At 49.6% G+C, this 13,165-nt stretch overlaps 1 protein-coding gene across 7 annotated transcripts in view; it reads left to right on the forward strand.

The window, feature by feature from the left end:
- LOC126540633 (uncharacterized) overlaps nt 1–13,165 on the forward strand; it is a 114,422-nt gene that overhangs the window by 73,780 nt on the left and 27,477 nt on the right. For 2 of the 7 annotated variants that reach the window (XM_055076183.1, XM_050187476.2), the window contains exon 1: nt 3,315–4,335. The exons of 4 other annotated variants lie outside the window; for them this stretch is intronic. The gene's annotated coding sequence lies outside the window, so the exon portion shown is untranslated. Of the gene's footprint in view, nt 1–3,314; nt 4,336–13,165 lie in introns of those variants that run through there. One more of the 7 variants, XM_055076184.1, reaches the window with a different exon arrangement.

Consider the following 13,165-nt stretch of genomic DNA (forward strand, 5'->3'; position numbering starts at 1 on the left):
CCACGTGATGAGGTTTCACCAAGAGCAGTAGGCCATGGTTGTGTAAGAATGGCATTATGCTGCCAGAAGGTTAGAGTTAGAGTAGAAGGTTAAAACTTCAGGTTGTTTTTTTTTTTTACTCGTTGCTACTGGAACATAGCAGCGGCCGGCAGGCCACCGCACGACTGAATGTATGTACATGCCTTGAAACGATACAGACAAAAACCAACATTTATATCAGCTGCAGGTTGCTTATATAGTAATTCAGGAGAGAGGCAGTCGAAAGGGGGCAGAGCGAAGTAGAAAGAAAACTTCACGGTTGCGCAGTGTGTTTCGCGCACTATGACACAGCGGTCGATATAACTGGCTTTTTGGCACGAATACGCGAACGAAAACTCTCCGGCTTCCGTATCTGCACATGGTATGTGCCGTACAAAGAGGCCGTCCACACTCACAAGGTAGGAATAGTGGCGGAGCGCAGGGGCGTTCAGCCCGAATCTGCTAGCGCGGTTCACGTACTGTAGAATGCGCTGGCATTGCTTGTCGCGCTGCTGCATGCCTAGCTGCTGATGCTGGATGATGTGGTTTCACTAATGGAAGCGGGCCGTGGTTGTGTGAGAAGGGTATTTTGCTTTCAGAAGAGGTGTGCGGAACATGGTGTTGGCAACCCTGTGTGCGGTACCTTTTCGGTATTCCATTGCAAATTTGTATTTTTTTTTTTTTTTCATTTTAACGCCCAGCACAAGAAACGACCGGCTAGGTTTTGCAGCCGTTTCGGCCCCGACAGAGGTTGGGGATTAGTGGGAAGGGTAAATTAGGCACTGTCTAAGTACATAGTAAATTTCATTATGGCGAACATTATGACTAGGCGCTCCTCATTAGCATTTTGCATCTGCAGCCGACAGAGTGCGGCTGGCAAATACGAGGGGGTAGAGTTGGCCCTGATGGGCTTGTAGTAGGATAGCTCTTATGCCATATTCACTGGCATCCGCCTGTTGTTCAGGTATGGGACTCGTAAGCTGTACGTCCACGCAATCACTCCCGACAGAAATGTGAGGAATGAGTCTTAGGCAGCTGTTGAGGACCATCTCACGCCTTTGCTTAGACGGGAATGTAGAGGCTGTGCCAGATCTGCACAATTAGCAATTAATTGTCTGTAAAAATTAACCATACTCAGAAAGTGCTTCAAGTCCTTCATGGTGATGGATAGAAAAAAGCTGAAAAATAACGTTTAGCTTTTCCTCATTTTCCGCGCGATCGCTTGGGTCACGATGAACCCCTCGGGAATACGATGCGACTTCCGGCGAGTTGAGTCTTCTTTCTGTTTACGATCAGACTTCCCTCCTACAAAAGCTGCAAGTCAAACTATAGGTGTAACGTGTGACTGTGAAAATCATTAGAGAATAATATCACGCCGTCCATGTATGACATTGCGCTGATTAATTGTGCGTCTCCTAACACGAGGTGCATGAGTCGTCGCCATGCGGCTGGAGAGTTGGTGAGACTAAATGGAAGCCAGGGTAACTTGCAAAAGCCTCAAGCCGTGCTGAAGATTGTTTTTGAGATGTCTTGCTCGACCACCAGGATGCGCAGGAATCCCGGCTGCATTCCAGGTCTGTGGACACTTTTGCTGAGACTAGTAAGTACATGACCGAATCAATAAATTGGAAAGGGCAGCAATTACTAACTGTTAAGGCATTGAGCCGGCAATGGCCGACGCATAGGTGAACGGTATCATCTTTCTTAGGTATGAGAACAGTGGGGAAGGCCCAAAGGCTATTAAAGGGTCGAAGTGCTCCTGTCGAAGTGCTCCTGAAGTATATATAGAAGTACACGTTTGCGGTGCACGCTCGCTAAATGGTTCTGGGTTAAAGAGGATGCGAATTTACACCGGGAGAGCCCATATGACGCTCTAGCAGGTTTATTTTGCCCGGAACCTTGCCAAGAACTGCAGCCAAAACTGTTGTTTACCGCTTATGTGTGGCCACCAGCCAGGCTTTCTCAGTGCTGTGTCCAACATATGTGGTGAAAGCTATATTTAGGCCCTTCTCCTGAGCATCTTGACTGGAGGCTTTGATCTTGGCATGTGCACCGGGCGATCGGGCATGGCCCGATCCTGAGGTCCTGAGGTCCTGAAGGACCAGACCCAGACTGATCCCTCAGGACCTAAATAAAGTTCTTCATACCATACGAACGCTCGTGAACCAGAGAAATTGAGGCATAAAGTGAACTGTCTTTCTCTTGCGCAGAAAAATCTAGGTTATTTGTGTTCTCTTGAATCGTGTGGTATTTATAACCTGAAGGCAAACGCATATATTAAGCTGTCATCATCCATTATCAAATTATCTGATCAAGGTAACAGCACTCTACAGCCTGCTGTTACATTAACGGTTTTATCGTCACCTGCACAGACAGTGTAAAAACTAAATCTACAAGGTAAATGATTCACGTCACGTTAGCCTCTAATATAGTGTTCCACAGCGTGTAAGCCTTTTAATATCATCTTGACGCTCTTAGGGACAATTTTAGAAACATTTTCGTCGCCCTTCTTCTTGAGAGTTTAGCATTGCTTATTTTTGCACAAGATCAGAACATACAACTGCCTACCCATATCCATAAGGCCAGTAGTGGATCCATGGCAAAATAAACATACAAAACAGCGAAAGGGCTGGAATAGATATGACATGCCGATAAAATATTTGGACATCAAGCGAAGAAAACACCAACTCAGGCTTGGCACCAGAACTGAATATTCAAGATGCACACTATATAACTGAAAAATCGTAATTTTTATTTCTCTAAATAATGTTGTAGTTCTTTTACATGTCGAATAAATAACGCTTATGTGAGAGCTCTAAACCCTTACTTAACTTGATATTACTGGGAATTTCATTCCATACGATAGTGCCACAAAATTAAAGTGGTCTTTCATTTTAACTATTTTGGCACATAGGGAAGTTACCCTTCAGTAGTTGCAGCCATTCTGTTCCTTTTCAGTCTATGAATACACTATTCGATTCAGGATAAATAAACTCCTGTTCATGTTGAATTATACGAACTACTGTAACTAATGTGCAAAGGCGACGGGGACACGAGAACTTGCAGTAATTCTACTTGTAGTGTGTAGACAGGTTTGATAGAATGCGGGAAGCCGTCTCGATTTCCTCATGATCGAGCGGAAGATTCTTGCGTCCGCAGATGCTGACGCTTATATAGTACCACGCTAGTGAGGTCACGAAACCTCTCGAGCCATTCTACATAACGAAGCCTTATGCGATGCGGCGATAAACGAATGCAAGCGGCATATATTTCAAGCGTTGCTTGGAGGAGCTTGAGTAGCGGCCCGCGAGCGCGCATCTATTTCACATTTCGCGTATTTCGCGGGCTTTTGTTTTTTCTTGGAAAACGCGACCAGGCCCACTTCAGCACGAAATAAATGCCTCATTCGGAGGTTATTTAAGATTCCCTACAACCTTCTAATTCTGATGTTTGCGATTCAAGCAATAATTAAAGAATTCACTAATTCAAAGCAATTAATTAATACTTCGTGGTGAAAAAAATACTGGCTGTCAGTACACGTGGCTGTCGCTACTATACAATCGGTGCGATTTCTCTAGAACACTTTGGTTTTTTTTTTTTTTATTAATCTTTGTCGAAGTCAGATCACGGGCGCCGCGTGGTACCGGCACGATGATGACTGTGGTTCACGAAACATGGGCCCCTCACGCAGGTTAGTAAACGCAGTGTTTATAGCATTTGCTCAGATTTTGTTCGGCCGGCTCCAGCCCCGGTGCTTTTTCTCAGTGTTCATTCGTGCACTAATGTTCATAGACCTATACGGCGAAGGCGACGCCATTTAAACTTGCTGCGTTATTGTTCACTTTACTTCTGCTCCTACTATCACGTGGTGACGTAAAGCAGCAACCCAGCTGCACAAAAGGATATAATGGCTGAACTAGCAACAATAGAAAAATACCAGGCCGAAAATAAAGAAACGGTATCAAACATAAATAGACGGCCTCCTACTCTACATTCGTGTGTTCGCACCCTGCTTCACCGCCACAATACGGTGTAAGAGGAGACAAGTGTGGAGGTACTACGTTCTGCGTAAGTTGTTTCTGTAAACTGCGCTAAAACATCGACATTGAAACTAGAGGACGAGGGTTGTTAAGAAGCGACATCTACAGCAGTACTGAAAAAAAGAAGCCCTATTTTAGGCAAAATTCCGCTTTATTCGTAAACTATCGCGTTTGAATGTTTTAACGTTCGGCTAGGGAGCACGGATACGCCTTAAAAGCATTTATTTGCAGTTATATCGCAATACGTGACTCGTGGGAACCGTTTTTCATAAAGCAGGTAAGTCATTCTCCATTATCGCAGTTAGAACTGAATTTTGGAGAAGGCCAAGGCGTATCGTTTTTTATTTTCGGAAATGGTTGTGATATGTCAGTGAAGCTCCTCTTAAATAGAAAAATTAGTGTGTTTGTGTTGATCCATCTGAATTGCATGCATTTTGTATTAGTTGAATGTATATATACCCACTCCTGCTATGGTCTCATGATGGCCTGCCAGTATTCTCGAAATAAAATAAAAGTACCTTCGCGTCAATTTCTACGAAACTGCATGGGCACTGACAAAATAGTCTTTTCACTTCATTTTCGAGCATATTGACACGTGTACTTGTTTTTTTCTATCGGGCGACACGTTTCACCGCCTAACAAATGGTATCGCACAGCGCAGGACGCCTGCGTGCATCAGAAGTTTCTGGAATGTTATCGATGCTTCCATCCGCTGTCTGTGACCGAACCTTGTGTAATCTGATCGCATGTGTGCGCGACGCGAATGACGTAGAACTTTGCGGAAAGCACACCGGTTCCATCGATTACTCTAGAACATTCGACGACTGATGTATAAAGGCCGATGTGCTTGATTCGCTGATCAGATTTTCGGCGATCGCCGACCGTGTTCGCTGCTATCGTTGTGCTGTAAACGTAGCCTGTGTTGTGGGCACACGTTCGCCCAATAAAAGTTAGTTTTGTCGTTCACAGTATTGCTACTGTGTTCTTCAACGACACCACCACGTGACATCTGGTGGAGGTGCTTTATGTTCATGTACCGGACGCCCCCGACAAGCCGTAATCCAAGCCCGGACCGCAAAGACAACACTACCGTCGTCCCGGAACACCGAGCAAGCCGCCGGCTACAGCAGCTTCCCCTGGAACGCGGTCTTTTACCAGATACGACGAAGAAGACAGTCCAAGAAGATCGTCCAGAAACGACCAAGAAGACATCCCCAATTGCAGCCGCAGCGGCCCTCATAATTCTTCAGCAGCCCAGGCAACCACCGACATTCCGCGGTTTCACATTTGAGGACCCGGAAAGCTGTCTTGAAACGTATGCGAGGGTCACTACGTTTAACAGCTGGGAAAGTGACGACAAGCTGCGACATGTCTATTTCGCATTGGAAGACGCCGCCAGGAAGTGGTTCGAGAATCGAGAAGCCACCTTGGCGACGTGGGACCTGTTCCAAAGCGGCTTCCTGCAAACATTTACAAGCGTCGTGCGAAAAGAGCGAGCCCAAGCTCTACTGGAGACCAAAGCGCAGCTGCTGAATGAGACGATTGCGATCTTCACTGAGGAAATGAGCCGTCGCTTTCGCCACGCCGGCCCGGAAACGTCCGACGAGAAGAAAGTCCGCCTACTGATGCGTGATGTAAAGGAGGAACTTTTCGCCGGAATGGTACGAAGCCCACCGAAGACTGTCGACGAGTTTCTTCGCGAGGCCACTATCATAGAGAAGACACAGGAAATGCGGAACCGGCAATTCAACCGCCGCACGAACTCGACAAGCTACGCCGGAGTTCAGTCACTGGCTATCGACGACCTGCGCGAGACTAGCCGAGCGGTCGTGCGGGAGGAGCTACAGAAGCTGTTCCCGTCATCACAGCATCATGTGGCTTCGATTGCCGACGCCGTACGTGAGGAGCTCCAACAACAACTCGGAGTAGCCCCTGAATCCCCGCAGCCTCAGCCGCAAGCGATGACATACGCCGCTGTAGCCCACCGTCACGTTCCCCTTCCGTGCCCACGGCAGGGCTCAGTGACGACACAGTTACGTCGTCCACCACCACCCCCACCGCCACCGCCAGCACGCCAATCCGTCACCCCACGTGGCATTCCAAGGAAGACTGACGTTTGCCGCGCCCCCGACCATCGTCCGCTTTGCTACGACTGCGGAGAAGCCGGGCACATCTACCGCCGATGCTCATACCGGGAGATGGGATTCCGAGGGTTCGCCGCTAACGCGCCGCGATCACAGATTGGTTAACGATCTCTCGATATCGCCGACTACCTCGCCGCCACTCAGTGGAACCCTCGACGACCATCCCGTTCGCCGTCACCAGGCCGCTACCTGTCGCCGCAGCGCCGTCCATACACCGGCCCAGCCCGGGGCCGCTCTGCGAGCCCACATCCGGAAAACTAAAAGCAGCAACCGATGCAGGTGCGGTTGCTGTTCATCGAACCTACGAAGATCCTCCGCCGTCGACGAAGACGATGAAGAGACCATCTCGACGGCATAATAACGACACGCCGCCGTCCCGACAAAGTCAGGAAACCAAGACTACACCGACAAAAGACGACTTGACGACGCGACGTTCCAGCTTCAGTTCAACACGACGCAACCGTGATCCGACGCCAAGACCGAACTGTAATGCAAGACAATGAACCACCGACCTCGACGTGCTTCTCGACGGCCACGCAGTCGCCGCCTTAGTCGATACAGGGGCCGATTACTCCGTCATGAGTGGACACATCGCCGCCCAGTTGAAGAAACTTAAGACTGCATGGGAAGGCCCCCCAATTCGGACCACTGGAGGGCACCCCATTACGCCGACTGGAATCTGCACTGCAAGAATTACCGTTGATGACCGGACTTACCCTGCCACCTTCGTTATCCTCCAAAAGCGTTCACAACGCGTCATTGTCGGCATGGACTCCCTGAATCAACACGGCGCAATCATAGACCTGAAGTCAAAACCGATAACGCTGTCCGAAGATCAAGACATACCGCCGGAGAGCTCTCGCAGTCACCACGCCTTGAGTGTGCTCGAAGATCAAGTGAGCATCCTGCCGCGCTCCAGCATTATTATTTCCGTCGGCACCGAAACACCCGCTGACGTAGAAGGCGTCATTGAGGGCGACCAACATCTACTGCTCGACCGTGAAATTTGCGTCGCAAGAAGGATCGCTCGACTCCACGGAGGGAAAGCGGAAGGTATGCTAACCAACTTCAGCCAAGAGTTCAAGCACATCAACAAGGGCACGACACTCGCGTACATCGAGAAAATTGTGGAAACCACCAATGCCTTTGTCCTCTCGGACTCTGCCGCATCTACCCCGACGACCATAGTTCCCGAACCAGACTTCGACATAAATCCAAGTCTCCCCATGATTAAGCAGCAACAGCTCAGAAGTCTGCTCCGACGATACAAAGGCTGCTTTTCGACGTCATCGAAGATTTGACAAACACTAGTCGCAAAGCATTGCATAATCACCGAAGAGTGCGCTCGACCACTCCGCCAGAGCCCTTACCAAGTTTTGACGCGAGAACATGAAGGTATAAGAGAACATGTCGACAAAATGCTGCGCGACGACATCATCCAGCCGTCGAAAATCCCGTGGGCATCTCCTGTAGTCCTGTTGAAGAAAAGGGACGGAACCCTACGCTTCTGCGTCGATTATCGTCGACTGAACAAGATCACGAAGAAGGACGTATACCCCCTTCCACGGTTAGATGACGCATTGGATTGGCTCTGCAACGCTATATATTTCTCGTCGATGGACCTCAAGTCTGGCTACTGGCAAATAGAAGTCGACGAGAGAGATCGCGAAAAGACCGCCTCCATCACGCCAGACGGCCTCTACGAGTTCAAGGTCAGGCCATTCAGACTGTGCTCGGCGCCTGCAACGTTTCAACGCGCCATGGACACGGTGTTAGCAGGATTGAAGTGGTAAAGGTGTCTTGTTTACTTGGATGACGTCGTTGTCTTCGCCGGAAATTTCGACGATCACCTTAGGCGGCTTGCGACAGTATTAGAGGCCATCAAGTCATCAGGGCTCACTCTGAAGCCGGAGAAGTGCCGCTTCGCTTACGATGAGCTTCTGTTCCTAGGCCGCGTCATCAGTAAATCCGGAGTACGCCCCGACCCGCAGAAGACAGCTGTCATCGCAAAGTTCCCACAGCCAATCGATAAGAAGGCAGTGCGCAGATTCCTTGGCATGTGTGCCTACTATAGGCGCTTTCTCAAGGACTTTTCACGCAACGCGGAGCCGCTAACACATGTAACCAAATGTCATGTCGAGTTCAAGTGGGAAACGCCGCAGGCCGACGCATTTCAAGAATTCAAACGACGTATGCCGTCGCCGTCGGTACTTGCACACTTCGACGAAGACGCCGATACCGAAATCCACACTCACGCCAGTAGCCTAGGCCTTGGTGCCGTCTTAGTCCAGGGGAAAGACGGACTTGAGCGGGTGATATCTTACGCTAGGCGGTCGTTATCAAAAGCGGAAGGCATTTATTCTACGACTGAAAAGGTGTGCCTCGACATCATTTGGGCTACAGCAAAATTCCGCCCTTACCTCTATGGCAGGTAATTCAAAGTTGTCAGCGACCATCACGCGTTGTGCTGGCTAGCTAACTTAAAGGACCCTTCAGGACCGCTGGCGCGGTGGAGCAAGAATATGACGTCACGGTAATATACAAGTCCGGAAGAAAGCACTCTGACGCCGACTGCTTATCACGCGCCCCCATCGATCCCCCGGCGCAAGACGACGAGGACGACGACCCCTTCCTTGGCATAATAAGTGCGGAAGACGTCACCAAAGAGCAACGAGCAGACCCGGAGCTAAAAGGCCTTGTCGAGTATTTGGAAGGGAACACCGACGTTGTCCCTAGGGCATTTACGCGCGGGTTGTCTTCGTTCTCTCTACAAAACAACCTGCTCGTAAAGAAGAACTTCTCACCAGTCCGAGCCAGCCACCTTCTGGTTCTACCATCAGCGTTGCGTCCAGAAGTACTGCACGCCCTACACGACGATCCAACCGCTGGGCACCTCGGATTCTCCCGGACGCTGTCGAGGATACAGGAAAGGTATAACTAGCCGCGTCTGACCGCCGACGTCGCCCGTTACGTCAAGACATGCCGAGACTGTCAGCGACGCAAGACACCACCGACAAGGCCAGCAGGATTACTACAGCCGATCGAACCTTCTCGACGACCATTTCAGCAGATCGGGATGGATTTGCTGGGGCCGTTTCCGACGTCAACATCCGGGAATAAGTGGATCGTCGTAGCGACGGACTATCTCACCCGCTTCGCTGAAACTAAAGCTCTACCAAAAGGCAGCGAAGCCGAAGTGGCGAAATTTTTCGTCGAGAACATCCTGCTGCGACATGGTGCCCCAGAAGTCCTCATCACCGACAGAGGAACGGCTTTTACAGCAGAGCTCACCCAAGCCTTCTGCAGTACAGCCAGATAAGCCACAGTATAAGTGCCTACCACCCGCCGACGAATGGTCTCACGGAGCGCCTGAACAAGACCCTCGCCGACATGCTAGCAATGTACGTCGATGTCGAGCACAAGACGTGGAACGCGGTCCTGCCATATGTAACCTTCGCTTACAACACGGCGGTGCAAGAAACAACACAGATCACAGCGCGCAAGTTGGTTTACGGCAGGAACCCGACGACGACGCTCGACGCCAAGCTTCCGCACATCACTGACGAAGAGAGTCGCTACCTATCTCCAGCGCGCCGAAGAAGCCCGACAACTCGCCCGCCTACGGATCAAGAACCAGCAGCGTACCGACAGCCGACACTACAACCTCCGACGACGCTACGTCGAGTACCAGCCCGGTGACCTTGTTTGGGTTTGGACCCCGATACGCCAACCAGGACTCAGTCAGAAACTATTGCGGCGCTATTTCGGACCCTACAAGGTCATTAGACGTATTGGCACACTAGACCACGAGGTCGTGCCAGACGGCATTCCGCATTCACAGCGGCGCCGCGCACGATCTGAAGTGGTCCACGTGGTGCGTCTTAAGCCCTTTTACGCACGCTGACGAACTTCCTTAGTTTGTTATCTCTTTGCTACGGGTGTTTTGTTTATTACTTTTGTTTGTTTGCAGCATTGGGTCAATGCTTTTTAAGAGGGGAATATTGACACGTGTCTATATCGGGCGACAGGTTTCACCGCCTAACAAATGTTATCGCACAGCGCAGGACGCGCCTGCATATATCAGAAGTTTCTGGAATGTTATCGATGCTTCCATCCGCTGTCTGTGACCGAACCTTGTGTAATCTGATCGCATGTGTGCGCGACGCCAATGATGTAGAACTTTGTGGAGTTGAGTTGAGTGGTTGTAGGCTACTGGTGGGATTAGCCTTGCAGTAGGTGCCGGCAATTGCTCCACCGTAGCGACACTTAAAGTACATAAATCACATAAATCAGACACAGACCTCATAAATACACATAGTTACTCCTAAGGTCACCATGTGGAGGCCAAATCCGTGTCCTGCAGGTAATTTAAAAGAAGGCGAGAAACCTCCTTCCTATCTAACTGGTTCCCGTGCGGGAAAACAATGTCCTGAAGAGAACTGTGGGGAATTCCTGTCTTCTTGAGGGACCCAAATAACACGCTCCTTTCCGCGTTATACAGAGTACAGCACACAAGGTAATGTTCTATGTCACCGCACACACCACACGTTGAACATAATGGAGACAACGCCAGGCCAGTCTTGCACATCAACGCAGGGGTACGAGCAGAGCCCGTGCGAATGGGAGCAGTAAAGTGGCTTGGTTTCTTTTGAGACCCTTAGTCACACATGGCTTGTGAGGTGAGCTCCACAAAGAGCTGAAGTGGCACGACACCGCTTCTCTGAAGAGTCTCTTGTCCTCTTGAGGCACTTTTCTCAAAGGATTCCCAGACAGCGCTCTATGGGCGAGGCTGTCCGCCATCTCGTTGCCTATGATACCTATGTGCGAGGGTACCCATTGGAATCGTATGGAGAAGCCTTTGATAAGAAGATTGTGCACCGAGCGTAGGGAGCTTAGACATAAAGCATCAGTAGGGAATCCATGCTCTAACCTTTGAAGGGCGGATTTTGAATCTGTAAGAATGACAACGGGTTGAGGCGTACAAAACCGTAGTTTCTTTAGAGCTGCCTCAATGGCAACGCTTTTGGCCGTTGTGGAGGAACGACTGCAGTGAAGCGAACCGACCAATCATACTTCAAAGAGGGAATGTGAAAAGCAGCTGCACTAGATCCTCTGACCTTGTCCACAGAGCCATCAGTAAAAATTTGAAGGTGACGTGCATATTCAGTTTCAAGATGTTCCAGTACGTGTGAACGCGTTGCCGCCAAAGGAGAACTCCGCTTAGCACGAACGTGAGGAATTGTCAAGGAACAATTGAGGCTCGCGAAAGACCAAGGTGGTTTCAACCTCTTCGTTCGACGTCTAGCGTCAAGACCCAGGTAACCAAGAGTAATACGGGCCAAGTACGCTAGGGACTCGGATCTCTTTCGAAGGCTCTGTAGAAGGGCTCGACCGGCTATCGTCTGTTTGAGGTGGCCAATTTGCATCAATAACCTCTGTGAAGCGACTAGGCTAAGAGGTCTCGATAGAAACTCATAAAGTACTGCATTGTTAGGAGCAGTCTGTGGAACGCCAAGAGCCCTCCTTAGGCCCTTTCTGTGCAAAAGCTCAAGTCGTTCCAGCTGTGATAGTGAGGGGGAAATTAAAGGGAGCTGGTACATTATTCGATTCGTCACTAGTGCATCGTGCAGCCTGATCATTGAAGAAGGGTGATTTCCCCATTGCTCACTTGCAACTCTACGGATCACATTGAGACGCGGGGATAGTGATGTCACAATAGAGTCCACAGCTCGTCGCCACTGTAGACGGTAGTCAATAATGACGCCCAAAAAGCGCTTGTGCTTCAATTGACGAAGGCAAGATTGATCAAGGTCTATCTTCAGCCTTGCCTACCGTCTTCCTCTGCCTGGAAACATTATGAAGCCATATTTTTCCACCGAGAGAGTCAACCCTACACCTTGAAGGTAATTTTGAACTGAAAGTAATGCCTGTCGAGCTATCAGAGCTAAACGCTTGTGTTGATATTCGCTTAACCAAATACAAATGTCGTCTGCATATATCGACATATGGATATGCCTGCAATGTTTTTGCACTTCAGCGGGAAGACCAGCCATTACAACATTAAACAGCGTCGGGGAAAGAACACTTCCCTGAGGTACACCTCGCGATACCACCCTTTCGGTGCTTATGGTACTGCCTAACCGCATTTGAATTTTACGATCACTGATAAGTGAGTGAATGAATCGCAGAAGATAGCCCTGTACGCGTATGTCCATCAAGCTATTCAGTATTGAACTCTGAATGACGCTACCATAAGCCTTTGATACGTCTAGGAAAATAGCTAGTGTTGAGAGGCCGAAAGCTCTTTGATGTTCAATGTGGCTTATCAAGTCCAAAACGCTATCTTGCGCGCTTAAACCTGTGCGGAATCCAGTCATGCATGTTGGCAGAGCCCTTCTATCTTCGAGCCACCATGATAAACGCTTACTTGCCAGCTTCTGCATGAGCTTAGCCACACACGACGTCAATGATACAGGACGATACGAGGCCAAGTCTGTCATTTCTTTGACAGCACTGGGACAACACAAGCCACCTTTCATGAAGGAGGAACGTCGCCAGTCTCTCATACTCGATTGAGAAAGCTTAGGAGCATCTTCCGGTGTTCTAGAGGTAGGTTCTGCATCATCTAGTTGGTAATGCCGTCAGGACCTGGAGCACATCGACGCCGCAGGCTGCTGAGTGCTGTCTGTACCTCTCGAAGTATGAACGGGGCGTCCATAACAGACGTAGATGTTGCTGACCCAGCACATGGATGAATTCCTGAGCTTGCACGTACAAATGCATCTGCAAATTCCTCTGCCAAACAAGCGAGAGGTTTCTGCTTGAGCAGTGCAAGCGCTTCGAAAGGCTTACTAAGACGAGAATCACCAGCAAGGCTACCAATGACTCGCCAAATTCTTGTCATCGGTGAAAAAACACACAAGCTGGCGCAGAAGGACGCCCACAGCGACCTACACAGCTTGT

This window comes from Dermacentor andersoni, chromosome 2 (genome assembly GCF_023375885.2).
Source record: "Dermacentor andersoni chromosome 2, qqDerAnde1_hic_scaffold, whole genome shotgun sequence".
Lineage (NCBI taxonomy): Eukaryota > Metazoa > Arthropoda > Arachnida > Ixodida > Ixodidae > Dermacentor > Dermacentor andersoni.